We start from the raw sequence: 26973 nt of genomic DNA, 5'->3' as shown, positions 1-26973 counted from the left end.
AATTCTTAGTTAAACTACTAACAAACCTTAAAAAGCAGCTGAAATGCTGACTTTACAGTGGATCTCTCTGTTTAGAAACAATATCTCCTTTCAGCACATACACTGCAGAAAATTCCATCCATGACAAGACAAAGGGCTAGATGTTCAACCAAAATAAATGGATGTAACTCCACTGAAAACAGCTGAGCTACACCAATTTACTTCAGATTAGGATCTGGCACAAAATCGCCTACCTGTTAATCTCAAAATAACACCCAGTCCTACCAAAGGATACTCACTGATTTTTTTCCCTGCCTAGAATAGTACAATTCTTTTACAAGGTACTAGAGCTATCATTTAATTCCTTTTAAGAATAATCTTACAATCCTGATGATAGAAACTATATGTCCACAGTTGTACATGATGAAAATGTTGTCTATTCCCTACTCTCAAGATTGGAATTTCTTCTTTAAGGAGTTCTACTAAGAGAAGAGTTCATCATTTGAGTGACTTTAGTAAAACTTCAAAAAATAAACCAGTATTTTAACTTGGTTTCTGTAGATGCAACATCTAAAATGAAAATTACAGTAATTAGGGCTCATATTTATTTTCACTGATGTCTGTTTAGATACCATTTCTATGCAAACAGAATCAATCTTGGGCTTTACATTCACTGATCCTTGCTGTTGTCATAGAGACAAAGATTTTTATATAGCTCTAGGCAAGGTGTTACCTTCCCCCCCATGTGTGCAATAGATGAGAGATGAAGAAAGACTAAAAAATCACATATTTGATAATTTGCCATCTGATATTCAATTTAAAGTGGATGAAGTTATTAAAGATTAATTTATCTGAAAGAAAAAACAGCCCCCTGAACTTTGTATTTATCCTTTTCAGTTATAATTTTTTTTTTACAAAAAAAAAAAAAGGACATAAGGGATGGAGGACAAATTGGGTAAGAAACAAGGCAGATATGCAAGTTATGATGCTAGATTAGTTGTGGCAAACAATTACCGACTAAATACATGTTAGGTTAAATTGGAATGAACAAGTGTGATGCAAATGGGTTCTGTACTTTCTGAAGACGGAAAATTCTTTCATCTTTGAGACCACAGGATTGGTCTAATCTAGTTTGCCTAATATCCAGCTCTTGCTCTCAGCCACTTCTAAAGTTGCAACAGCCATGTTCAAGGGTTGGTTGATGGCTCTACCTACCTGTAATTCCATTGTATGAGTTCTGTCTTATGGTGAAGATAGAGGATGTGAAATTTAGACCTGGTGTATGAATAAGATACACTTAAATGTCCAGGATACTTTAGAAAGAAAAGGCCTACCACCTGAGTATCCAACACTTGGAAAAGGCCCAAGAATCACCTTAAATCCTTTTTAGAATGAACTGTTCTCTTTAGAACATTTTATTTAATTTTCTATTTTCACTATAGTAAGCCTGGGGCATATAGAAATTAAGTAATATCCTTTTAAATATTCTGTTTTAGAAGCTGTCAGAAATAATTTAGACCAGTGGTATGTATATATGTAGTTAGGCCATAAGTATTTTCAGTAAGTGCACTTGTCTAGGTCTTGCTGTGCTGGTGCGGTTCCATCTTATTATGTTTGTTGCGTAAAAATCAGATACCACAGTTGTAGATGAGGGTGAGATCCTAATTCAGGAACACAGTGAAAAAGAGTGACTGCTAAATGGAAATGCACTACAAAGGAGACCACAGCTTGACACAATGGGCTTGTAAGTAAACTGCCCATTTAAGTGGAAAAAAAAGTTACAAATGTGTGGCTGCTTGGGGATAATGGACTTGGCTCAGTACAGAAAGGGAGAGACTAGAACAGCATATAATAGCTAGTTGTGCTACTGATGAGAAAAAGGTGGAGGTTTTACTGAGTGTAATAGTCTAAAATGCATAACCTGATGTTTGGTTTAACGGCTTATATTTAACCAGCAGACAAACATTTGCTCACTAGAACTCAGCCACAGCGACTTTGCATATTGTATATATTCAGTAAACACAGTTATTTGGACCCTGCTGTGCCTGTATATCTACTTCATGTTTTGTTTTGTAAAGAGCAAAGTATACAACCCCTGCATGAATAGTAGGGGAATTGGGAGAGAATATAATGTATATAAAAATAAAAAACCTTAGTGGTACATAGTACTTTTCACTTGAGAACAGTTAGCTTCCAACACTTGTTCAACATCCTTTTTGTTTAGTTTCCATTTTATTTGCCAATAGTATGAAAGTCAGGTGTTTTGCTTTGCAGCAGAGTAGATTAATGTCTTTCAGATTTTGTTGTCAGAAGATTTAAGACTGCTTTGAGTTTTGGTCCCAGGAAACATCAAAACAAATCTTAGTGAAGAACCTCAACATTCACATCTTCCCTGCTCCTACCCCACTCACACCTTAAATTCTTGCATCCCTGACTCGGGTATGGGGAGCATGAAAGGGATTCGGAGTCATTTTTAGTTATATCTGCTGCTTGCGTGTATCCCTATCCAATGGCTGGATGTAGTCAGCAGGTTTGTCTTGCTAGTACTGGGGAGCGGAGAGAGAACGAGTATAATCAGTTGTAGGGTTAGTGGTCTACACGGATTTTGCTGGTGTCTGCAGTAGTTGATCCTTGTGAAGCTGAGCTGATAGAGGGACGGATAGGTTACTAAAGAGGAGCCAATCCCTTCTGCACAAGGAGGCTTCTTTATCTACCAGGTCTTCTGTTCAGAAGACCTTATGGGAAGCGTCTCCAGGTAGTCAGTTCCTGTGGAAGTGCAGAGTGATAATGAATAGATTTTTTGTAAATGTTTTCTTCAGAACAGTAACAGGCAGAATCTTATATGACGTATCCTTGGATCAAACTCTTCTATGTCTATGTGATTTCTATAATTACTAAGCAATCATTTATGAATAACTGGATGTATTAAGTATTGTATCAAAGATATGGGGGGAGGTGGAATTAGCCCTTTTTTACAGCTAATCCAACACTGTTGATTTTAAAAAAGTGTCATTGAGAGCAGCTTTTTGGCCAGTGATTTAGTTTGATCTGGATCATTCAAGATGGGATCTGGACACATCTTTTTTTAATTGGAAGAGAGAATATAGAATATATATATTTCATCCTTGAGATTATTATATATGCATTTATATTTATAGAGCCTCTGAGAACACATCTTACTATTGAAAGTAAGGGAAAAAGTGAAATTCAGGGCTGTGGGCTAAGTAGCATACAAGTGCCAGGCTGTGGAGTGGGTGAGGTGTGATGTGGCCCCAATCCAACAAGCATTCCAATCACAACTGGGAATCAGAGTATTTCCAAAACCCACTTGTGCAGTAGAACCCAGACCATCCATACCAGTGTAGTTTGCCGTCCTGCTTAATTCACAGCAGGATGCCAAGTTAGAGAGGAACCATTTGGCTGTTTGCCATGGATTTTATTTCAAAGGTTACCATTACTCTGGTCAGAAGGAGCTCCTCAGTGGTCCCGTACAGCTGATTAGAGAAGCAGGCTCCTTTGAAATAAGTAGCAGCATACAGCTGGAACAGCTGTGTCCCCCCCCCCCAACACACAGCTGTTTGCTGTGGCTCTGAATACCCCCTCATTCTTTGCAAACCCTCAACTTCACACCAGGGGTTGGGAGACTAAGCCTGTGAAGAACCTGGGTTTTGTTGTGCTAGATTTTCCATCTGCTTCTGATGCTGCAGTGGCTCATGTGATCATTGATCCACTGCCCCACTCTGCAGGTACTAAAGACATGGTGGGAAAGGAAGTGCCAGTCACACTGAATGCTGTTGAGCCCATTCAGTTCTGATGGGCTCTCCTCCAGAACAGGGAAGGAGATGAGAGGAAATACAGACCAATTTTAGTGGAACTATCCAGGAGAGAAAGGACTAATATGCGTTCATAGTTCTTGCGGAGCGCTGGAGAAGGAAGGAAAGAGAAGGTCAGAGGTAGTGTCATGCCCAGAGAATTCCCAGAACCTGCTCGGTTTACTAGCAGTTTGCATGAAAATGGAAAACACCAGGCACTGCTGTGCAAGGACCATGTTGAAGAAATCCTGTTAAGTTCACACAAAGATAACTGGAGAGGTAACTAGGGAAGACAGCTGGGCTGAACATTATTCCTTCAGTCACATATTTTAACACCATTCCTTTTTATATCACTAATCTCCAGGCTGTCAGCATCAAGATAGTATTTAAGTATCTATTTATAGTGAAGGTTGATCTGTATTACTAGTGTTTACAAATGAGACGATGAGACGGGTGTGATCAGTAGGCTGGTGCAGGCTCACATGGGTAAAGTTTTGCGATTTGTTTTTAGTTTTTTAAGTCGGGGTGGCCAACCTTCTTGGCAAGCATGCCACAAGTTACCATGTGTCCAAAATATAAGAAAATGAGACTGTAATCAATCACTGCTGTCACCCAGTGCTATGTATCCCATCACCACTTCAATATGGCAACACTGAATTTGGCAGCATCTAGCCCTGCAGCTCCTGTGGGGCCAAACCCTTGAGCCAGCACCAACCTCCTGATTGCTGTGCCCTCTACGAGTGCTGCCCTGACTCCTGTCACTAGTATCCCCTTTAACTTTGTATGCGGGGTTCATGTGCCAAACGGGCTGCCTGCCCCACTTGTGCGTGCCACAGGTTGGCCACCGCAGGTCTAAATTAATCCTAGGAATTGATAGAAAGATTGGTTGTAACGCTTTCCTGACCATTTGGAACACAAAAGACAGTTTCTGCCAAGACAGAAAAAATACAGAACATTCAGATAATTGTGATATTTTAACTGTGAAGATGACATGCTATGAATTTGTATGATTTCAAGAGTGGTTCAAAATTTTTATATAGGTGTACTTCAATTATCTCTCTTTTCCTCAAAAAAGACTTGGTTTGGGATTATTGCAAGGTCTTAGCCCTGAAATCTGGATATAGAATATTTTAATGTCAGAGATGTGCCTGAGTCAAAATCCACAACCAAATTTTGTGGCTTGGTTTCATTGCTGTTTAAAATGAACTGATGAGGTAAAAATAATCTTCATGCCTAGATGTTAACATACAATGTCATTTCAAAATTACATACTCCCAAAGGCTTTGTTCACTCGTCTGTCTATATCAAAACAATATAATAAAACAGTTTTTTTCTAAAAAGCCTCTGATCATCTAAAGAACTATATAAGCCTTATTATACAGTATAAATAAAGTACATTATTTTTTTCCTCATAATGCATCAGAGAGAAACATTTTGAATTCACAGTCTTTATTTGTATGACTGAAAACTACACCCTGGAGTTTTCCTTTCTTATTTATCCAATGCTCTATTTTATGTCATCCGGTGTGATGACTGCATGCTCTTCCCTTTGTGAGTCTTTTCACAGACTTCAGATCAGTCCCTTTATGAAAACGAGTTAGATTTTAATAGCTGTTCCCGTAACAAACCCTGGATTCAAATAGCTCTGGTTTTGCTGGGAAGATTCAGTATCTGAATATGGACTGAATATCAATTTTCCTTTATGGCCCTATTTTTCATCTTCGCTAAACTACTAATAAGGTACATTCTCAGATGTGTTAGACTGTCACAGAACCATTCATCTGAGGTCCTGACATCCTATCACAGGGGATGGGATCGCAAAAAGCACAGAAAGACGGAGCAGTGTGAACACACATCTGAATTCAAGTAGTACATTTCAGAACAATTAGAGCATGTCAACTTCAATGTACACTCAGTACATTCATTCTCTAAGGCCAAATATGTTTATTTCTTTAGATGCAACTAATCCTCCTCTTGTTTCCAGAGATTAAAACAAAAAAGATGACAGAAAAGAAAACTCCTTGCAATATTCTAGCTTGACTTACTGCATGAAACAGGATCTAATATTGCAGCGACGTAAACTGTTCATTGGACTAACCAAGATAAATCACGCAGCAAACTTTTTTCTAAATTGAACGTGGTGTCCTGTTGTCTTTTACAGAAGCAATTTGTTGAGCTGACAAATCCAAAAACAAGCAGCACCCATGGAAACGTATATAGTACAATTGGAGATTCCTTAGACTGTATTATGCAAGTGGGAATACAATGAGGTATGCATTTACTGGCCCTCTGCTAACAGTGTAAGGCAGGAGTTTTCAACTGCTTTGGATCAGTGTACCCCTGGCAGCCGGACACGGAGCGGGGTGAGGGGTGGGGTAGCACAAGGCTGTATGTGGAGTGGCGGCAGCCACCCCATGTGTCCTTCCCCCACCCCAGGCAGGTGGGTGGTGCCTGCACGACAGGGTGGAATGGTGCATGGTGGTGCTCCGTCCCCATCTGCCTGCACATACCCCTTAGGGTCTTCTCAAATACTCCCAGGGGTACACATACACCCAGTTGACAACCCCTGCTGTAAGGTACTCAGCCTTACTGACACTCTGCTGGTCGTTTCCGGTATTCTACCTTCCTGATACTCTCTTAGCAGCGTAAGGTATTCAGTGTTCCTGGCTAGGTACAGATATTCAAAAAGACTGAGAAAGAATTGGCTTAATCCACTGTGTAGTAAAGCATCACCATCTACGTGTGCAGGCTCTTACTGGCCGCATCTACACGAGATGCTGACTGCTTAGTAGCTCGTTACTACTGGACAGTAGCACTGCATGGCATGAAGTGTGATACAATGCTACTGCGCAGTCAGCATCACCATAAATCAGTTTGGTGATGCTACTGAGCAGTAGCTCCCATTACTTTGTAGTCATTTAGGACTTGTGCATGCAAGTACTAAATGACTATGCAGTAACAACTATGCAGTTAGTGTCTCATGTAGATGCAGCCACTGTACATTTACCTGTATTTGCTACCTGCTTAGTAAAGCCAAATAGCATTAATTGCATGTGCCCTCCCAGTACTTTAAGGTACTTGGCCTTACTGATACTCTGCCTTACTGATACTCTTTCAGCAGTGTAACCTACCCCACCTTCCTCAAGCTCTGCTAGTATTTTAAGTCTAAACAGCCTTCCTGCCCTTCTGCTGGTCCTGCAAAGTACCCACCCTGGCTGCTGCTCTGGGGGCAGCATGGGGCATCAGCCCCTGGAGTGACCTCACTGCATTCACAGCCCAAGGTTTAGCTGGCCCTGCTGCCCACCTCAGGGCAGATACCATGCTCCCTGCCTCCTGCTTCCCTTGCCTCCTACATCACAGTATGTGTGTCTCTTGCCTTGCCAGCAGGGGTACTTGAGGGTGGGAGTTCCCACCTTCTTGGCTTACTAGAAGTGTCCCTACCCAGCAGCTCTACCACTTCTCTTCCGGGAGCAACCCCCAGCCCAGCTGGCCCAACACTCTGCCTCGTGGGCACATGCTGTGCCCTGCTCCCCCTGCCTCGGGTACTCGCAGGCGGCTGGGGGCAGGCAGCAGCAAACCATAGCCAGCAATGCACCTCAGGACCCCATTGGGGGCAGTGGGCATGGGGCACTGTGGGCACAGGCAGCAGCAGAAGCAGCAGCAGCAGGAACATCCTGTTGCTAGGCTTTCTCATGCTCCCACGTAGGGGCTGTGGGCACTGCACACCACTGCCTGCCCACCCTTCCTTCTGAGTTCATCTGTGTGGCTCAGGTAGCTGCCACCCCTTTGGTGGGTGCTTCACACCATGCCCCCTGCCCCCTAAGCCACTCCCATCACCTCAGCACCTGGGAGTCTGTCTAGGTAGGTCCCTTAGATCCCTCTAGAGATCCAGGTCCTTCTTGCCCATACCTCCTCTTCCTCCTTCACAACCTTGAGCTGCCCTAGTGATCCCTCCACCCCACAACAGGGCTTGTCATTGGGCTCTGGCTGCTGCCTCCAAATTTCAGCATTTCTTCCCTGGAGGGAGTTGCCCCCCACTCAGCATCTCTGTGCCATCTCCTCAGTGCATGGGCACAGTGTAGGTGGTATAGTAAGCCCCAGGTGCTTCTGGCGTAGCTGTGTTTTAGGCAGGGGAAATCTTTGCTATGTATCTTGTGCCCTTCCAGAGCATGGAGAATGAAGGGGTAGGGAGAAGAGAACTCCAGGCAGTACAAAGGCAGGTCTACCCAGTGTGACCTTAACTCTGCCCCTGCAGCTAGCATGGTACAGAGCAGTTTGGGAATGGGGCAGAGGACCATCACTGGGCAGACTGTACCAGCTGGAGGGTCTAGGAGCCTCCTTTGAGGTATTCCCAGCAACTTGGGCCATCTGTGGTAAAGTTAATCTCAACTGAAAAAGGGCCACAGCAGCAAGAAAAATGTGCATTCCCCCTCTCCCCCAACTTCTAGTCACTGACAAAAAATGATGGCTCTCCAGGCATGATGCAAAACCCCTTGAAGTCAAACCCCTAACATTTTTTTGCTATTGTCAGAGGCCAATGAGTAGGGCCCTCAGTCTCTCCTGCTGTCTGTGTATACCAGTTTCTGGGCTTGTCTACACCACAGCAGCAGAGGGGCCTGGGAAGGACAAGGTAAACATGCCCAACCATGTCTGCCAGCATGCTTCAAACCTGGGAAACCATTTTTTTCCTGCCTCATGTAGGCTTTTGAGACCTGGGGATTGAGCCTTATGGCTGGGGCTTGGTTGAAGCATGCTCAGCCCTGTCCTCACTGGGATCCACTGCCACTGTGATGCTGAAAAGCTGTCTCAGGCCTTTGTTTTCCTTGTGTTAAATATACTTGTTACAGAGATGGTGCGTCTACATGTAGCTCTACGGTAACATTGTTACTGCACTGTGCTTTAGTGCTTCCTTTTGGAAGTATTTAAGCATAGTGCAGTAACCACCTGTATGCGTAGCACAGTTATTTTTAGCAGCTACTTCGCTGTAGCAGTGTGCTATAACAGGGGAGTGTGCCGCTGCGCTGAAGTAGCTGTTTGTCATGTGTAGACACCTGTGGACATTATGGTGCTGTAGGGTGTCGCAATTGTGATGTAGCATCATATGTAGGCACACCCAGTGTTAGGGGCTCATGTTTGGCTCACAACATGTAGGGCTGAGAAGGAATTCCTGTTGACCCTTTGGACTACCATCCCATGGCTTTTTTGAAATTATAGGGGCTGAGACTGGATGACGTCTCTATATTCTTGAACTCACATTTAGACAAATCTCCCAAATGCATTGCTGACAGAAGCAGGAGAAACACCAGCCCACCAACTGTCAGGGCCGACCAAGTAAAGAGACACTTGGAGGGGCTAGATGTGTTTAAATCAGTGGACCAGATGAGCTCCATCCAAAGGTGCTGAAAGAATTGGTCAGTGTCATAGCAGAGCCACTGGCATGACTGTTTGAGTACTCGTGGTGCTCAGGTGAGGTCCCAGAGGACTGGAAAAGGGCCAATGAGGTCCCTATTTTCAAGAAGGGGAGGAAGGAGGATCCAGGTAACTATAGACCGGTTAGTCTCACCTCTGTCCTTGGGAAAAACCTTTAAAAATTTATCAAGGATCACATTTGTAGGAGTCCAGTGGGTAATATAATGCTGAAGGGCAACCAGCATGAGTTCATAGCAGGTAGATCCTGCCTGACTAACCATGCTTCTTTCTATGACCAGGTCACTAAATGCTTAGATGCAGGAGTCAAGGTAGATGTCATCTAGTTGGACTTTAAAAAGGCCTTTGACGTGGTATCCCATCCTATTCTTATAAACAATTTGAACAGCTGTGCCATAGATGATTACACAGTCATATGGGTGGCAAATTGGCTGAAGGGTCATACCCAGAGAGTGGTGGTGGACAAGTTGGTATTGACTTCGAAAGATGTGGGCAGTGGGGTCCCCCAAGTCTCAGTCCTTGGGCCAGTGCTGTTCAATATCTTCATCAGCAACCTGGATGAGGGCATGGAGAGCACTCTGTCCAAATTCACAGATGACACCAAACTGTGGGGTGAAGCAAACACACTGATGGGAAGAAACCAAATCCATGCAGGCCTGGGCAGATTGGAGAAGTGGGCAAAGAACAAGGGGATGCAGTTAAACAAGGACAAGTGCAAGGTGCGGCACCAAGGGAGAGGGAGTCACCAGCACACCCATTGGCTGGGCAATGACCTTCTCAGCAGCACAGTGGGAGAAAGAGATCTCAGAATTGTTGTAGACTCCAAGATGAATATAAGTCATCAAAGTGATGAAGTAATTAGCAGAGCTAACCGCACTTCGTCATGCATTAGTAGGTTCACCACAAACAGGTCCAGGTTGGTGATGTTTCCTGCCTATGAGGCACTAGTCAGGCCTTAGCTGGAGTACTGCATCTAATTCTGGTCATTGCAATTCAAGAAGGATGTGAACAGCTTTGAGAGGGTCCAGAGGAGGGCTACTAGTATGGTTAGAGGACTGCAGGGAAGGCCTGATGAGGAAAGGCTGAGGGACCTGAACCTTTTCAGCCTCCACTAGAGAAGGCTGAGGGGGGATCTTGTGTCAGTACACAAATTCACTGGGGGAGGAGGGGGAGGGGCAGCAGGGAATAGGAGATGCTGTTTACCAGAGCACCCCTTGGAATAACCAGAACAATGGACACAACTTGACAGAGAGCAGATTTAGGTTGGTCGTCAGAAAGAACTTCTTCACAGTAAGGGTTGCCAGAACCTGGAACGGGCTTCCAAGGGAGGTGGTGCTCTCCCCTACCTTGGGAGTCTTCAAGAAGAGACTGGACAAGCACCTGGCTTGGGCCATCTGACCTCAATGCTCTTTCCTGCTCAGGGCAGGTGCTCAGACTTGATGATCCATTGAGGCCCCTTCCAACCCTAGCATCTACGAATCTATGATAACAGGTGGGTTTTTTTGCAGTTCTCTGTTCCAAATGAGACTTTTGCCATTGACTTCCATGGGTTTGCACAAGGATAGTGCTATGATTAAAACACTTTGCATGCATTTATTAATCTATCTATTACTGAGGAGTAGTGTCTCATTTTCCATTGCATTCTACTTAGATTAGTCATTTACACTAGTGCAAAATGCATGTTAAATGCTATCAAATCAGGACACCTTCCGCAAGTGTAAACAACTAAACACAATGCAAAACAGTGGACAATCAGGGCCCTGGGAACACAGATTTTTCCATCATTCAATCTTTTTTCATTTGTGTGTGGGGAAAATATTTAAGGGTTGCATTTTTCCTAGCAAGATAAATGTGTATTGTGCAAATTGCCTTATCATTAAGTGGCAAGTCCTGAGATACAAATGTCTTTGCATCACAGTTCCTTATGGTTTCGTGAAAGCTTGGTACATCATGGGTGAAAGATTACAATTTGCCTGCTGAGCAATCAAAAGACAGGCAGTTTAGTGGGCATGTTGCTTTATGATCAGTCATACTGTTTGCATAAAAGAAATAGACGGTAATTTCAAAGTTACTTATTTTCACTATGAATCATTTGTTTTATAAATCATCATTTCCAGCATAGGTGGTTTTCTTTTTTTCACCATATCTTTGTAGCACTTAAAATCAATTCCTTTTCATGGGCTGGAACCCCACTGGGCCAGGTGCTGAACAAATGCAGAACAAAAAAGACAGCCCTTAAGGAGAGTTTACAATCAAAATAGGAGACGAGATACAACAGCAGATAAAGGATCCCTAGGAAACAATGAGACAATGTTAAACAGCCTGATAGGGGGTGGTGGTCTTTGGATGGCAGGAGCTTTCAAAGGAGAATTTTAGTTATGGTTATATTTATTCCCCCTACCCTCCCACCAAAAAGCCAAAACCAAACAACAGCAAGGAAAAGTGACAGCTGAATCTGCCAGCTGGTTACAAATGGACTACTTCTGAATAAATGTTCATAAATACATAATTTATGAACACATGCACACATCTTTGCAAAACTATGCATCTTTGTATTAGTCTCTGTGTATGTATACACACACAAATGTATTTGTAAGTTGTATGTATGCGCTTGTCTATCTAGCTATAAAATATATGGAAAAAACCTGCAGGCTTCTAGACCCTTGAAGAAATAGCAGAGAAGATGCAGATGAGAGAAGAAAGTTGGTGCTTTGTTAAATGTGTGACATTAGACTGCATTTTTGAGTTCCCTGGCCTTAATGTTTGGCAGATACAGAATAGGGACTTTGGAGTTTGGCTAAGTGATGGGAAAAGGTCAGAGGTATCTCAGTAGGTAGAGAAAAAAGGTTTTCTAAGGTTGAGTAGAATAGTGAAGAGGGTCTTTGGTCAGAAGAATGAAGGAGAGCTGTAGGAAAAGTCACTAGACAATATTTAAAATGCAGGAAAATTGCTATATTTATGTAGAAGTGAGGATTTTTGTGGGTGATATGTTTTATTGGACCAATTTCATGGTTAGGGTTAAATTAGACAAGCTTTCAAATGCAGTGTAGACCATCTCCCAGTCCTTTTGGTTCAGATCATGTGCAGTGCCTGACTCCCTGTGGCTTGCCTCTTGAAGGCTCAGATCAAGCATAGTCCTATGCTTACCTGGCAAGGGAAACACCATGACCACTGAGGCAGTCTTTCTAGTTGCTCCTGGGGAAGACTGCTCTCCTGGCACAGGGATAGTACCTGCCAAGGTAATGTATAGTAAATCTCCCACGTAGCTGCTGGAGTGGCAAGGTCTTGGTTTACGCCCAATTTATGGAAATGGGAGACTCCTTCCTGGTTTGCCCCGGGGCCTTACAGCCGAGGGCAAGCAAAACTTGGGAGCATCCGAACCTCAAACCTCTGGGCTTGGGCCTGCAAGTAGGATGCCTGCCAAAGGTTTTGGAAAGATCTGAAGCCCCAGATGGGGGTGGAGGATGTTTGCTGGTAGTAGGGCCACTGATGGTTCTGGACTGACTCACGGATTTGGAATTTGTTTTGACTAATTTGGCTTGGAATATGGAAAAAAGAAGATCATCTCCCAGTCAATTATGTAACATGCTTATATTTATATTGTATAATTGATTCCTTGCAAGTACTGTGTATGTCATGTCAGCTATTTTTGCAAATGACCCAGAGAAGATAACAGCTAACACATTATCTTTTGAACAGGAAAGCTTCTTCAAAAATGAAATGTAATATAAAGAAAGAGATGAACAGCAGGGACTGGGGATAGGTTATGGGGTAGGGATGACAATTGAATGTGGGTATACTGATTAAATGAATATGGTACGTTATATCCCAGTGAGAAAAAGTATGTAAAAGAGGAGAAAGGGTTAAATTATAAAAAGTGTTTATCTTTGACTGTATCCTAGAAAAGATCAAGGAATAAAAAAGGGAAAACCTATGATGGGATGGCTGTGGACAACTGTAATATTTCCTTAGACAATAAACATAACCAACGCCCAAAATTCTGTACATTGAGCAGATAGGTTCTCTCATTCCTTATTTAGGCAACCTACAACATACAAGTATCAGAAGGCTCAGTAATGAAGACTTATGAGAATTATGTACCATATGGGAAGTCTTCTGACACATGTAATGAATTTTACCGTGTGAATGACTATATTACTGAGGTTAATAAAAAAGGGATTTAGGTGATCCCCAGTGAAATGAACAGGAGACTGAAGTCCCCACACACCTCTCTGCAACTTCCCACACTTCATATTAGTACTGTAGCTTGATACGTATGGGGGAGACTTGTTTATGGTATCATATAGTCTTTATCTAACTGTAACAGTCATTCACTTCACCTATTAAGAGAAAAATGTTACCATCGGAGTAGGAAGTCAGTGTAAAAGGCCAGATTCATTCTACTCTTGAATTTGTCGGCATTGTGTGTTCCATTGAAAAAATGGTGTATTGCACCATCGAATGAATGAAAAAGTGAGGTACTGTTACAGGGTCAGTGGTTAACCAAATATTACAAACCAAACAATTCTGGATTGGGTCCTTGGCTGCATCCGGTGTCTGTTGAGGTTATAGAAGGGGCACCTGATTATCGCTTCTTGTTTCTTGGGTGCATTTTATGCTGGCCACTCTGCAGCGCAGGTTAGAGCAGCCACAAGAGACCACCTGCCAGCTGAGGGTTGCTGGGGCTTTATGTGGTTTGGCCATGCTTCCTGCTCTCTTCTGTATCACTGGAGGTGAACATGTGGACATCACACTCCTTCTCTACTACTCCCAAATATTTCTTCAGGCCAATACTTGCACGAACCAATGTGTTCAGTGTGCTCTGAAGGTTTGTCTATGACTCTTCAGTAGGAAGAGCGAGTTCCAAAGTCAAGGACACGTTACTGAAAATTCCCTGCCTCCTGCAGGAAAGTCCTCATATTTTGCTAAGTTCTTAAGTGCTGAGCCATCATAATCCTTGGAAATGCAGAGATTGCTAAGCAAAACTGAACTAGGAAAAAAAACACAAATCCAGAACTCATTTACCTAGTCTTTTTATTCTGGATTTACACATTGCATTTCTTTTCTCACAGATGAAAGCATTCATTCAAGGGTAGAATGCTAGTTACAAACAGCTCTCTGGGATGATTTTTGTCTGGAACAAAATGGATTACTTGTATGAATTTGGTGGAGTTGAAGCAGGGAGGAAAGAGCTTTACAAAGAAAGGAAGCTTAGTTGTGGTTTGCTGGAATCAGTAGATGTTAGCAGAGTGCCTCTAGGAGAGTGGGTCTTCCCTTTCAAGGCACCTCTCCATAACTTTTCTAAATTTCACCACACCCCAGCTGAGAATCAATGAGCTACAGTCTAAACTTAGAAAGGATATGGGTGGCTACCTTGAGGCTAAAGAGGTTGAGAACCACTGATCTAACTGGTACTCAGTAAGGGAATTAGGGGTAGGACATAACTCTGCTGTACTGTTTCCATTGTCTGCCCCCTCCCTACTCCTGGTCTGCATGGTGGGATCCTATTTCTTGCTGGGATCCTATGACCCCAGCTGACTTCCTGCCCCTGGGACAGGGGGCTGGACTCGATGATCTTCCGAGGTCCCTTCCAGCCCTAATGTCTATGAAATCCATGAAATCGGAGCGGGTGAGGCCAGCCACCACCACTGAGGGTGCTTCTGTGGGGCTCACAGGCTGGCGACTGCCATGGCAGCTCCTCTTGGCAGTTGCTGGAGCATGGGGGAGGTGGTGCTAGGGAAGGATAGTAGCGGTGGTAGTCCCCAGAGGAGCAGCTGCAGATGCCAGTGAATAGCTGGGGCAGGCACAGGGCACTAGATGGGGGAGGAGAGCTCTTACCTCCTCATACAGGCACTGGGCAATGTGGCACCCTGAACAGGATTCTGCAGCATCCCAGGACTGAGAAGCTCGCTGCTCTAAGGGTAACATCTAAAGCAATGGTATTTGCATGATGACTTCTATATTTGCCTCTGGAGTGGGTGACCTGGCTCTGAAATAAAAAAGCATGGCGTGCCACTGGAGTGACAGAGCTAGAATCTCTTTGTACAGCTTCTGGGTTTCAGCACTCAGCCTTTGGACAGGAAGGTGTGACAGGCTTTATGCAATCTCCTTTCTGCCAGGGCTCCTTCAGGAAGCCAGCATAACTCCACAGTGTGCAGGTGTTGCTGGAGGGTGGGGTCTGGTTAGTGCAGCGGGGTTGTGCTGATTCAGGACATCCTGTGGACAGCCCTTCTCTGCAGAACTCTCCTAGAGCCAGGGCAGGAAAAGCTGCAACCCTGTATTGCAGCAGGCAAGGCTGATATGGGAAGGTGCTATTTGCAAGTGTTTATATTGCTGTCTCCCTGGAGAATGCTGCCCGTCCATCCAGCCTTTCTTTCCTCAGCCTCATCTGCTGTGTTTTAATTGGTGGTGATATTAACTTTTATTCTGACCTTGCAATAGTTATGAAGTACACACTATCACTTTGTTCTGTTATGCTTGGCATATTTTTCCCCACCATTACAGCAGTGTTATTCTGATGGATGTGCTACATAATTCCAGTTAGCATGTGCCTTTATCTTGATCTTTATTCTTTTTCGCTTTGAAATCCAGGAGATTTTAGTGGACGTGAAGGCAAGGCACCGCCAGAGCAATAGCAATAGCCAAACATAGGGCAACATTTTGCCCTTTCAAGGATTGGCTCAAGTTAAATGTTCATATTTTCTCTGAACTCTGAATTATATTTTTGCCTCTTCTTCCAACACTAGTGCTCCCCTTTGCTGGGGAGCTTTCTAGTTCTAAGTTCGCCTTCCAAGTGGGAGAGAAATCGGTGATTTGGAGCCTGGGTGTGAGTTGGTTTACTTACATGCACACCCTGTTCTGGATAAGATTGCCCTATGTGCTGTTTGACAATCTTTCCTTCCAGGTATCTTGGCCCAGCCTGACTGCCTGGGGCCCAGGGATTCACTGTACCTCAAGAACTGATGCTGATCAGTGCTTGAAGGAGACAGCAACCTTTCCTGTTGCTCACAGATGTCTGTTCTTCCAAAAGTTTCCTATATACAAAAAGGCTGTGTTACCTAAAATGGAACAAAAAGATTTCATGTCTTCCCAAGATATAATACTTGTGAATGTGCTAGGAAAAATAACTTAGAAGACTTTGTGGCTGCTGGCACATGTTACATTTCTGGTGCAATTAATCGTGCCAGAAACAGCAACTGGCCACATGTTCACAGAGTTTGTCAAACATCAGCTGCCAAGATATTATCTGAAAAATGTGTAATGTCTTTGTGGCTGAATTGCAGGGATCTGAGGTTTCCATTTGCCATGGAAAAAGGTGGTAAAATGTGGATTTTCTCATTCTAAGGAGAAAAATGCAAAATTTCTCCTTTTAAAAGAGAAAAATGTGGGAAGTGCGGGGTTTCCCCTTGCAGAGTTCCAGCCTGCAAGGGGCTGGGGGGAGTGGGAGGAGGGCAATCAGGCAGGGGGCACCATGTGCATGTGTACACATGCACATGGCAGCTAGGCAGCCTGGAGAGCAGGTCCCTGCAGGTAAGTTGGTGGGGTGGGGGATTGAGGCCCCCATAGTGAGGGATGGATAAAGTGAGCTGGGCGGGGCTGGGGGGTACTGCCCAGATGGGGTGGTGCATGGGACCTGGGGTCTGGGGCCAGGATGGGAATGTGTGACCAGAGGGCCCAGGTGGGGAGCGGGCTGGAGTTGCAGGCAGCTCATCTGGGGGTGTCAGGGGGGCTGCCTCTCTGCCACTCTGCCCCCAGAGTGGGGGAGGGAGGCATGGGGAGTACATGCCCCCCAGGTTTGTGTGCGGGGCAGGGGCAGGCCAGGAACCCAGGTCTGCAGCCCCTGCCCCCACCAGCAGTGCCCAATCCCCAGCTGCTGCCTGTGAGACATGGCAGCTGCTGCAGCAGAGTGGAGTGCAGAGCCCAGCTCCCTCTCCCCTCTGGGTAGCATGGCCAGAGTGGAGCCCACGGGTGGATGGATGCAGGATGCCCACTGCAGGCTTGGGTCTCCCTGCCCTGCTGCCCTCCCCCATGTCCTCTGTGGCCCAGCAGGCAGGACCTGGAGTGGCAGGTCAGAATTGGGATGGGTGTGGGAAAGAGGCTCAGTGCCACTGCCAGGAGCCCCATACCACCATGGCAAGGCACCCCCTCCCCATCTGGCAGTAGTGAGGGCACACCTCTGTGCCATTGTCCCTGCTGCTGCTGGGTGGGCAGGGAGCACCTCACCCTGCATGGTAGTGCAGGGCTCCTGAGAGTGGCACTGATCCTCCCCTCCCTGCCCCACCCTGCTCTGACCTGACATGCCAGGACCTGCCCACCAGGCCACAAAGGTCCCCAGGGGGAGGGCAGCAGGGTGGGAAGCCCTGATCCTGCAGTGGGCAGCCTGCATCCAGTCCCCCCACAGGCTTCACTCTGGGTGGGGAGTGAGGGGCACTAGCAGGGCCAGGGGAATGTGCATTGGGAGTGAAGGGCACCAGCACGGCCAAGAGGCTGTGGGTTGGGAGTGAGGGGCACTGACAGGGCAAAAGGGCTATAGATGGTGAGTGAGGGACATTGGCAGGGCTGTGGTGGCTTTGAGTGGGGAGTGATGGGCACTGGCAGGGCTGGAGGGCTGTGACTTGGGAGTGAGGGGCAATGGCATATCAGGGCTGCTCAGTGCCACAAAGCATTGGGGGGATGGCTGCAGCTGGACCCGTGGCCTGGTGACTGAAGGAGACAGGGAGAGCTCTGATTCTCCATGGTAAAAAACCCAAAATCAAATGCCAAAATGTATAGGTATTTAGAATTTATTTAATTATAGTGATTGAGGCACTGGTATCTTTCAAATTGTAAATATAGCAATAAAACTTTGTGTTCAACTGATACCTCTGTGTGTGTGTGTGTGTGTGTGTGTGTGTGTGTGTGTGTATAGAGAGAGAGAGAGAGAGTTGCATTTCATTTTAGTCATGAAAAAAGCAGATTCAGGTTTTTTTAATCAGAGAATTTGTGTGTTTCCCACCCCCCTTTTATCAGAGAATTTACAATTTTTAAACAGAGAAAACCAAGATCCCTGTGATTTGTATGGTGCCATAATTTGGATATGTGGCATGCTATGCAATGACTGCCACAGGGCTTGAGCCCCAAAGCAGTCCCAATCAGTTGATTGTTGGCTATCAGACCCATCCTGGGGTGGTCCCTGCCCGGTGATGGAGTGATTGGGATGGCTCCAGGGCTTAAACCCTGGGCCATCTTGATCAGGTGATTGTTGGCTAGCAGGGACTGCTGTGGGACTCAAATCCCAGAGTGGTCCCTGCCAGCTGGCGGGAGATTAGGATGACCCCAGGACCATCCTGATCTTCTGATTATCAGGTTCAAATCCTAGGGCCATTCCAATCAGCTGATCATCAGCTGGAAGGGACTGCCCTGGGGCTTGAACCCGTAGGCAGTCCCTACCAACTGACTGCAGATCATGACTCATGTTCCAGTGCAGTCCCAATCTGCTGATGATCAGCTAATCATTAACCTGCTCCAGGGACTGCCCGGGGTCTCAAATGGCTCCATGGATCCCTGGAGCCAGCTGATTGTTGGGTACCCAACCGGGCCAGTGCAGGGGGAGCCCAGGATCATGGGCTCCCCCTGCGCTGGCAATATGCCATAATTGGGATCTGATTCCCAATCTCAATCTCTCCTCCTGCCATGCATGTGTGGCACAGCAGAAGCAGCAATTGTTGGGATTGCACATCAGATCCCATCATGCCTTTAAGTGAACATCAGGGGCTTATGTAACAGCACTATGAAGTGCCATAACAATTTATATATGGCAGCTATTTACTTTTCTGCCTACTTCAAGATCTGGCAATGAGCAGAGCATCTTGCTTCTTAGCCACACCCATACATACTTCAGCCTGCCCTGTCGGACAGTAATAAAAGTGGGGTCTTGGAACATACCCTATATTAAATGGCTACCTTTGAAAGGTACTAGATTGATATCACTAGATACCAAAATGTATTTATGAATACCTCTGAGTCTGGGCATCAACAGGGGCCACCTCTACAACATTTACCAACGTGCTTCAACCCTTTTCTGATTTTAAGTGTATGTCTTTACTGTAGTCAGAGAGTGGCAAGAGCAATGCCACTTTTCTGGCTGCTTGCTGTGATATGGAAGGCTCATCTTGGGCTAGATAGTTTTTGGTGACACTAAACCTACACCTTTCTAAATGAATACTTGTCAGTTGACAGCATTCTCATATATGTTGCCACACTGTGTATCAAATCAAATTTATATATAATATTGTTTGCAGATGTAAGAATGCACCCACCACCTGGGTTGTGGTGATATTCTTCAGATAGATTGCAAAATCATGTAATAAATTAAATTAATTATGCACCTTTAATTGTGCCACCAGCATTTAGCCTACTAATTTTGTCTCTCCCAGGAATTATTCTAACATAGGAAATTTTTAGGCAGTGTCAGACATCTGCCATTTAATAAGCAACAAATAGAGTAAGTAAAAAATATCCTATCACTGCTAAATAAATGTATATTTCTTTCCTGTCACCTCAGTAGAATTTCCCTACACAAACTGCATTAGCCTGATGCACAGACTGAGGCAAAATTCAGTCCCTGACCAGGGGTATACTTGAGGTCTGATAGTTTGCACCACTGGGGTCTAAACCAGGGTATTTACACCAGTGGGAAAGGGGAATTGCTAGTTTTCTGAGGGATTTGCAACACTTGCTTTTTAATTTAGGTCAGATCTTTCATTATTTCAAGACCTGTAAAATTTGACCTTTCTATATTATGATATCGAAAAGCTAGTTAGGCAATTTGTAGCAGTTTCTAACATGCATTAGTTATTTTTTCTCTTTGCGATTTGCATACATTGTTAGTCAGGAATAATGAAGCTGTCCTAAAAGGTGATGCAATGGAATGTGTTAGACTTGTACATTAAAGCTTTAATGTGCCCCAGGTATATAGTCACAAGTAAACTTGGTACATCAGTTTTCAAGATATATAAATATGCTCTCTCTCCAAAATATAGTTAATATCCATCCATACATATAGATATATATGTACATATATTATGTGTGCTCATACCTAGAAAAGCCTGTGTTTACATGTATCTCTATCTGCAAGCAGGTATATTTATGCATTCACATGTAAATAAATAATATCATAATACCTGGTACTAAAATATATACATATAACTGCACATACATTTTTTTTCTACACTGGCACTAATGAAAGGCACAAATTCAAGAACAATTTTCTATTCAGTCAGCACTTAAAGTAGGGCTTTAACTTAAATCATATGCAAAAGTCCCATAGAAGTCAATGGGATTTAAATACATGCTTACATTTAAGGTTGTGCTTTGATATAGGTCCGTAAAGGAATGGACTGAAATACATCCTGGTGTGCTTTCCTAAATCAAAGCCTCCAAATTCAATTGGCAGGAGCGTATGTGCTGACATGTTCACAATATAATTTGAATGTATTTTCATGTGCAGTCAGTGTAAAGGGGTGGGGAGTCGTGACTGCATATTTGCATTATTGGGGTAGGCGTCATGCATATCTGGAAAAAATCCAAGTATTTGGCCAAAACCTGCAGTTCTTACTTTATTAAATCTCTCATTGATCCAAACGTTAGACTTGATAGAACAAAGACTAAAAGATTTGGTGCACAGGAGGTAGCACTTGCTATGAGACTTCGTAGGGTCCCGAGGCAAATCTACACCATCAAAGCACTGTGCCATGGAGTTCAGGAGTGAAGTGCAGCATGCCTGAAATGTCTGTGTTACATCCTAAGAAGATGTAATAGAGCTGCCTTCAGAGAGAAGCCGGATGCACGTCAATAAACTCTCTGTTTTGAGCATGTTTATTGGTGTGTGCCCTTTGCTTCAATAAGGGCAGTGAGCTTATATCCTTGGGAAGCAGTATATATAGTATAGGTGTGACACTGCCTAGTGTATCTATTTGGTGGTGTAGACAAGTGTTTAAAGTCTGTCTGCACTGGAGTGACTTGCCATTTGGAGCCATCTGAGACACATGTAGGCCACCATTTTTAATTCAGTACATTTTTATTTCTCTCTCCACATGTTAACCTTTATGTGCATATTTACACTTCCTTTGAGACATAGTACCAATGGAGCACTCACATGTGAAAAGGATTGTAAAAGCCAATTACAGTGTTAGAACTAGCTAGATGCCCTCGATAGAGACAAAGGTAGAAATTCATAGTGCCGCATCTGTTTTGCCATATGCTTTTCCAGTTACCAGAAGAGAGCAGTGGGCACATCACACTGCAACGTATTGTGTCCTGTGCCTCAAGAACAGAGCAGCCTACAGATGTTCCAATATTTTTTCAACCCAAACTCAATTAGAGATGTGTAATGCCACTTGCATCTGTCATGGTGAATTATACTTCTCTGACTTCAGATTCTTCCATGCAGCCAGACTTATGGTTGTGGCCCAGCAACATCACATTCTTCATAAGTGCATACCTCATCCTAAACAGTAAATCTCTCACCAGGTATAGTTTAGAAGTGACAGGCGATGCTGCATTATGTATGTATGTGGACAGCTCCAGGGTGATTCTAGCAGTTGGTTGAACCATCTTATATAAAACAGATAAAGTACAGTACTACTTCTATGGGATTCCCAGTCAGTGTGATATTAGAAACTTTACTTGTTCTTCCATGAACTCTTTACTGAACCAAATCTCCCAAAGCTCATAATTACATCTTTTACTAAGTAACCTTGCCTGGCCCAAACATTCATAAGCTGTATTTTGTGACCTCTTTATCTAATGTAATGTTCAAGCTCCTTGTCTGCAGTAATTATGGTTAGATTAATGGGCCAGTAGATCAACCTTCTCGGTCAAAAAGTCAGGCATTTTAATGCTATTCAGGTTTGACCCAGTCAATGTACCTATTTTCTGCTATCAGTTAAGTTTTCTCCCCCTCCCCGGGACTGTATGTATTCTTTAATCTTAACTAAACCTGGAACTCCAGTAAGAATTGCACTTAAAGGACCATAGTTAAATGTAGTCACACAGCAGCAGGCAATAGCCTATTCTGGGTCAGCTGCGTCCAATACTGATGAACAGGAAAGCTTGTCTACAAAAATCTGATTTCTATTATTTAAACAATTACATAATTATTGATTCTGTCTTCTCAGTTTATGTAGCAGGCTTGTCAGAAGATCTACTGCAGCTTCTAACAAAAGCGTTATTGAGCTTCTTGTCCTGAGCAAAGATTCTTAAGCAATTAAGAACAAAGTCTTGCTTATGTAAGCCCTAGAGCTAGTAGGCTTAAAAGGGAAAGATGCTCCACTCCCTTGTAGGAGAATGGATAAAAAGCTACCTCTGGTAGGTTTAATTTACATAGATTATAATTCTGATCCAGTGTGTGTTTATGTATAATTCTATTGTGTGGCCATACTTTGTGTTTTGTTTTGTAGATGATAGTATACAATATACGTAAACACAATTCTGGAATGGGGGAAATGTATTAAAGAAGCAGTCTGAGAAGTGTGGTTTATCATAACTGAATAGTTGGTGAAATCAGATTGGTGCTGGTTGCTTCCTCTATAGAGAGATGGTGTCAATGGAGGCAGAGCTGACTTTGCAAGACCAGATGGGGCACTAGCTGAATGGACTTAAGTGGAATTGATTTTTCTCAGCAAAACTGGGTAGCATCAATTGTGATGTGACCTAATAGCGTGGGCCCTGCTGGGCTGGACCAGACAGCTGAAGGAGAGTTATTTGCTGACACTTACTTGACCTGCTTGAGGTTAGCTGCCTAAAAATGTGAATATACACCTATAAATGCCCATGTCTGAAAAACTGATTCTTTATTTATCTGCTGCTTATAATATATTTATGGAGATATTATTTATTGTTCTTACCTAGAACAGTCAAATTCTGATCTCAGTTACACTGAGGTAAATTGGAGTTAATTCCATTGAATTCAGTTAAACTCAGGATTTACACTGCTGTAAATGAGAGCAAATATGACTTTGGAAGGTCACAGGACTAGATCCAAATCTGTTCACCTTATGTGTTCCTGTTGATTCCAAGACTTGGACTTTCATCATAAAAAACTATGTCTTGCTTTCTTTTAGTGAATATGTTAGGCAGGTTATGTGTCATAAATTCAATGTCCATATTTAGTCCATGATTTTTTGTATGCAGTAGGTTGATGAAGTGAAGTTTGTAGGCTTGTCTGTGAAAGATGTTTTGTAAATTCCCTTTGAGGATTAGAAGTGTGAGATTGGAGATAGAGCAGTTGTCTTGTGAGGGACGTGCCCTCACAGGTAATTGGCTATTTTTGTCTTTGATAGATTTTTGGTGTGCCTTCATTCTGGTACACAGTTGTTGTTTGATTTCTCTTACATATTTTTCCATCAGGGCATTTAGTGTCCTGGATGAGATATATTACATTTCTGGAGGTGTAGGTGTAAAATCCAGGAACGCTGATGATTCTGCTGTGAGGTGTAGTTATTGTGGGGGTGGTGGAGATATGTTGGTAGGTTTTTTATTCCTTGTCATGGCATGGTCTAGATCTGTTTGGTGTGTTTTGGGCTATAGGAATGTTACTTCTGGTGATGAGGTTGGTGAGGTTTGGTGTTTGTTTAAAAACTAGGATGGATTATTCTGGTGAAATTTCTTTTAAGAATTGGGTCTTCTTCTAGTATGTGTTGCAATTGTTTGAGGATTTTCCATATAGGTTATAGGGAGAGACGGTGTGTCATAACTAATGGTGTGCAATGTTTCATGGATCTTAAAATCAGAAGTGATCACTATGAACATTTTGTCTTATTTTCTGCACAATTCAGGCTTGTTATTGGTGTTCTTAACAATGTTAGAACCTCAAAGAAAAAAATAGAAAGATTCCAGCTACTTAAATGCTAGTGTAGCAGGCTCACCTTTCAGAGCTTCTGTTGAGTCCCAGGCTTGAGATCCTGCTGTTTTCATTGGTGGAGCTCATCCACCAATCAGGAGGCAGCAGGAGAAATAAAGTCACGCCCCTTTCCTGAGGGGATGGGGAGAAGAGCTTCCCCAGACCTGATTGAAGACGGTAAACTGTTAGGGCCAGAAGACTTCAGGGGCGGAGCCCTGGAGCGTATAAAAGGACCTGCATGCCCAGCACGAGGGCAGATGCAGCAAGGGACTCAAGCAGCGGAGCCAAGAAAAGTTGGGGAGCTCTCCCCCAGCGGGCAACAGGCCCAAGACTCCTGAAGCTGCCACTGGAGGAGCAGCCTTGGGAGCGGTGCAAGACCACTCAGGCTGTTGATGGTGCACAGAGACGGTGCGTGGAGACCCGGCCCTGGAAGCATTGTGAGAGTGCTTGGGCCTATCATGGTGCACGGTTCGGTGCATGGAACCCAGGCTTTGGGAGCTGCAACTCCAGCAGGGTCTTGGGGGCTGCAGTGAGGCGGTTCAGGCCCTATCTCCCAGCAAGCGGCCAGGTCCCATGGTACACTGGGCAGCACACAGGCCAAAGCCTTGGGAGCCAGGGAGCAGTGGAGGTTGCTTGGGTTAGCCACCCAGCATGAGGAGGGATGGACGGAGCCTGAAGGGCCTGGCGTGTGCTAAAAGAGCCCTTGGTGCCGAAGTCAGGGCATGGGGAAATAATAGTGCTGCAGCATGAGGCCCAGCACCCAGGAGCCAGCAGCAGTGGTGCAGCAGCTGAGAGGAGCTGAGCCCTCGGTGCCCAGAGCAGGGCACAGGGTGGGGAGGAGCCCAGTGGTGTGGGAAAGGCCTGGAGAGGTGTTCCAAAAGAGGAGATCCCATCGAGCTGCACCCTGACCACTGCCACCGGAGGGAACGTGAGTCATTGGGCCCTTGGGTCCCACAGGGGAAAGACGTTTGGGCAGGCTAACCCAGAGAAGGGGCTGGGTGAGCAGCCCCCTGCCTTGTCAAGGCCCTAAGGGGCGGGGCCCTGGTGCTTCCTGGACCCCCCACAAGGGACCCCATTGGAAGAAGGACTATCTCTTGCCACAGGTCAGGGACTATATTAAGGAATAGCTGTTATTAAGATTGTTCATGTTTGCACCTTATATTTTGTAATTGAAATGTTGTATTGTGATGTTGTAAATAGTGTTATTTGGGGTTTGACCTTGGTTATTGGTTAGTGTTCACTGTGTAAATATATGTATATGATATTTAGTTTTATGTTTATGTATATTATAACTTAATAAATTGTATATAGTTAAAAACTTTGGGCTTGGGCTAACTCTATAGAGGAAAGAGGGATCTGCTTGAAATTCTGGCATCCCTCTCACAGCACCTCCTCCTGCCTACCTATCCCATTCAATTGAGAATAGCCTACAAATTGAGAATAGCCTACAAACTTCACTTCATCAACCTACTGCATACAAAAAATGGGTGTACCCGGGTTACATTAGTTTTATAGTCAAAAGGAAAAAGTTGCTGTTTAGCTTCTAAAATGCAATCCAAATTCATGGAAATTAGTGTGCCCGAATGAATGTAAAGCAAGTTATAATGCATACATTTTTATTTGAATAGAGTTTTTCTGGATAAATGTTATGAAATTGGCCTGGGCAGTGGCTTTCAGTTTCATTTCCCAGTTACTCACAGTTCTATGAATATGTAAGATAGACAAATTCCTATAGGATTAAATCATTTATATTCTAAATCTTAGTGCTCTTTTGAAAAGGGGTCATTTATTTGTTGTTATTTGTTTATTCACATCCTCCTCTCTTTCACTGACATTCAGTAGGATTAGGGTATTTTGAGGTCAGTATTTCCAAGGGTGATTATTTCCAAGGGTTCAGGACATTGTGTATTTGGCCATTAGTCAGAAAATGTTTTTTGGCTGATAAAGCATGGAAGAACATTTCTGCTTGTCCTCTTATGATTTACAAAATCCACAGCTTTTGCACCGCTCAGTGTCATGTCTGTGTAGTTTATGTTTTATTTAAGGAAAAAAAAACAAACAAGCTATAAGGAACAGCATAGTTTGAGAAGTATGTGTTTTTGTATTGTGAAGCCAACGACCAAAAAGATAAGTGCCTTCAATCACCTTGACTAGCTCATCCCCTTAGAAACACAGTGTCTGATATTGTTATAAAACAGAAATTAGCTTACATTCCTTTTAAGGACTATAGCCACAGGTGAAAGTTCCATAGCACCCACAGGACCTATTAACTATAGCAGACATTGCAAATACAAGCCAGTCTCTATTTACAAACATAGAATGAAATCAGACTGGCTCTAGAACTTTTAAACCAAAAAAGAGTTTGACTTATACCTTACACCGGTTTGATTCCATTTACTTCAATGTACTTGCTCTGGAAAGGAGGAGGAGTAAGTATGAAGATGAGCAAGTCCAGGCTTGGGACATAATACTGCGCACAGATGATTTTGACTCTAGAATCCTTCCTATCTGCCTTGCAGCATTCTAAGATGTAATATAATGAAATGCTTTAAGCTCACTGGTGTTCTAAGATGCCAAACATATTGCAATTTGCAGTGCTAGATTTGGGCATTGGTTTCTGACCCACTTTCTGCAAAACCTGTAATTCATGGAATTCATACCAAACTTGATTCACATTTTTTAATACTTAGCAATACCTAGAACGTTCTTCACCCATTGATCTCAAAATGCTTTGCAACGGCAAGTAAGTCATAGTTTCATAGTTGGTAGGGTCAGAAGGGACCTGAGCAGATCATCAAGTCCGACTCCCTGGCATGGCAGGAAAGAGTACTGGGGTCAAACGACCCAGCAAGGTGTTCATCTAGCCTCCTCTTA

Source organism: Gavialis gangeticus, unplaced genomic scaffold (assembly GCF_001723915.1).
Source record: "Gavialis gangeticus isolate Ggan-Ray unplaced genomic scaffold, GavGan_comp1, whole genome shotgun sequence".
Taxonomy (NCBI): domain Eukaryota; kingdom Metazoa; phylum Chordata; order Crocodylia; family Gavialidae; genus Gavialis; species Gavialis gangeticus.
The sequence above is the reverse complement of the archived record's forward strand: the minus strand, read 5'-3'. Positions refer to the sequence as shown.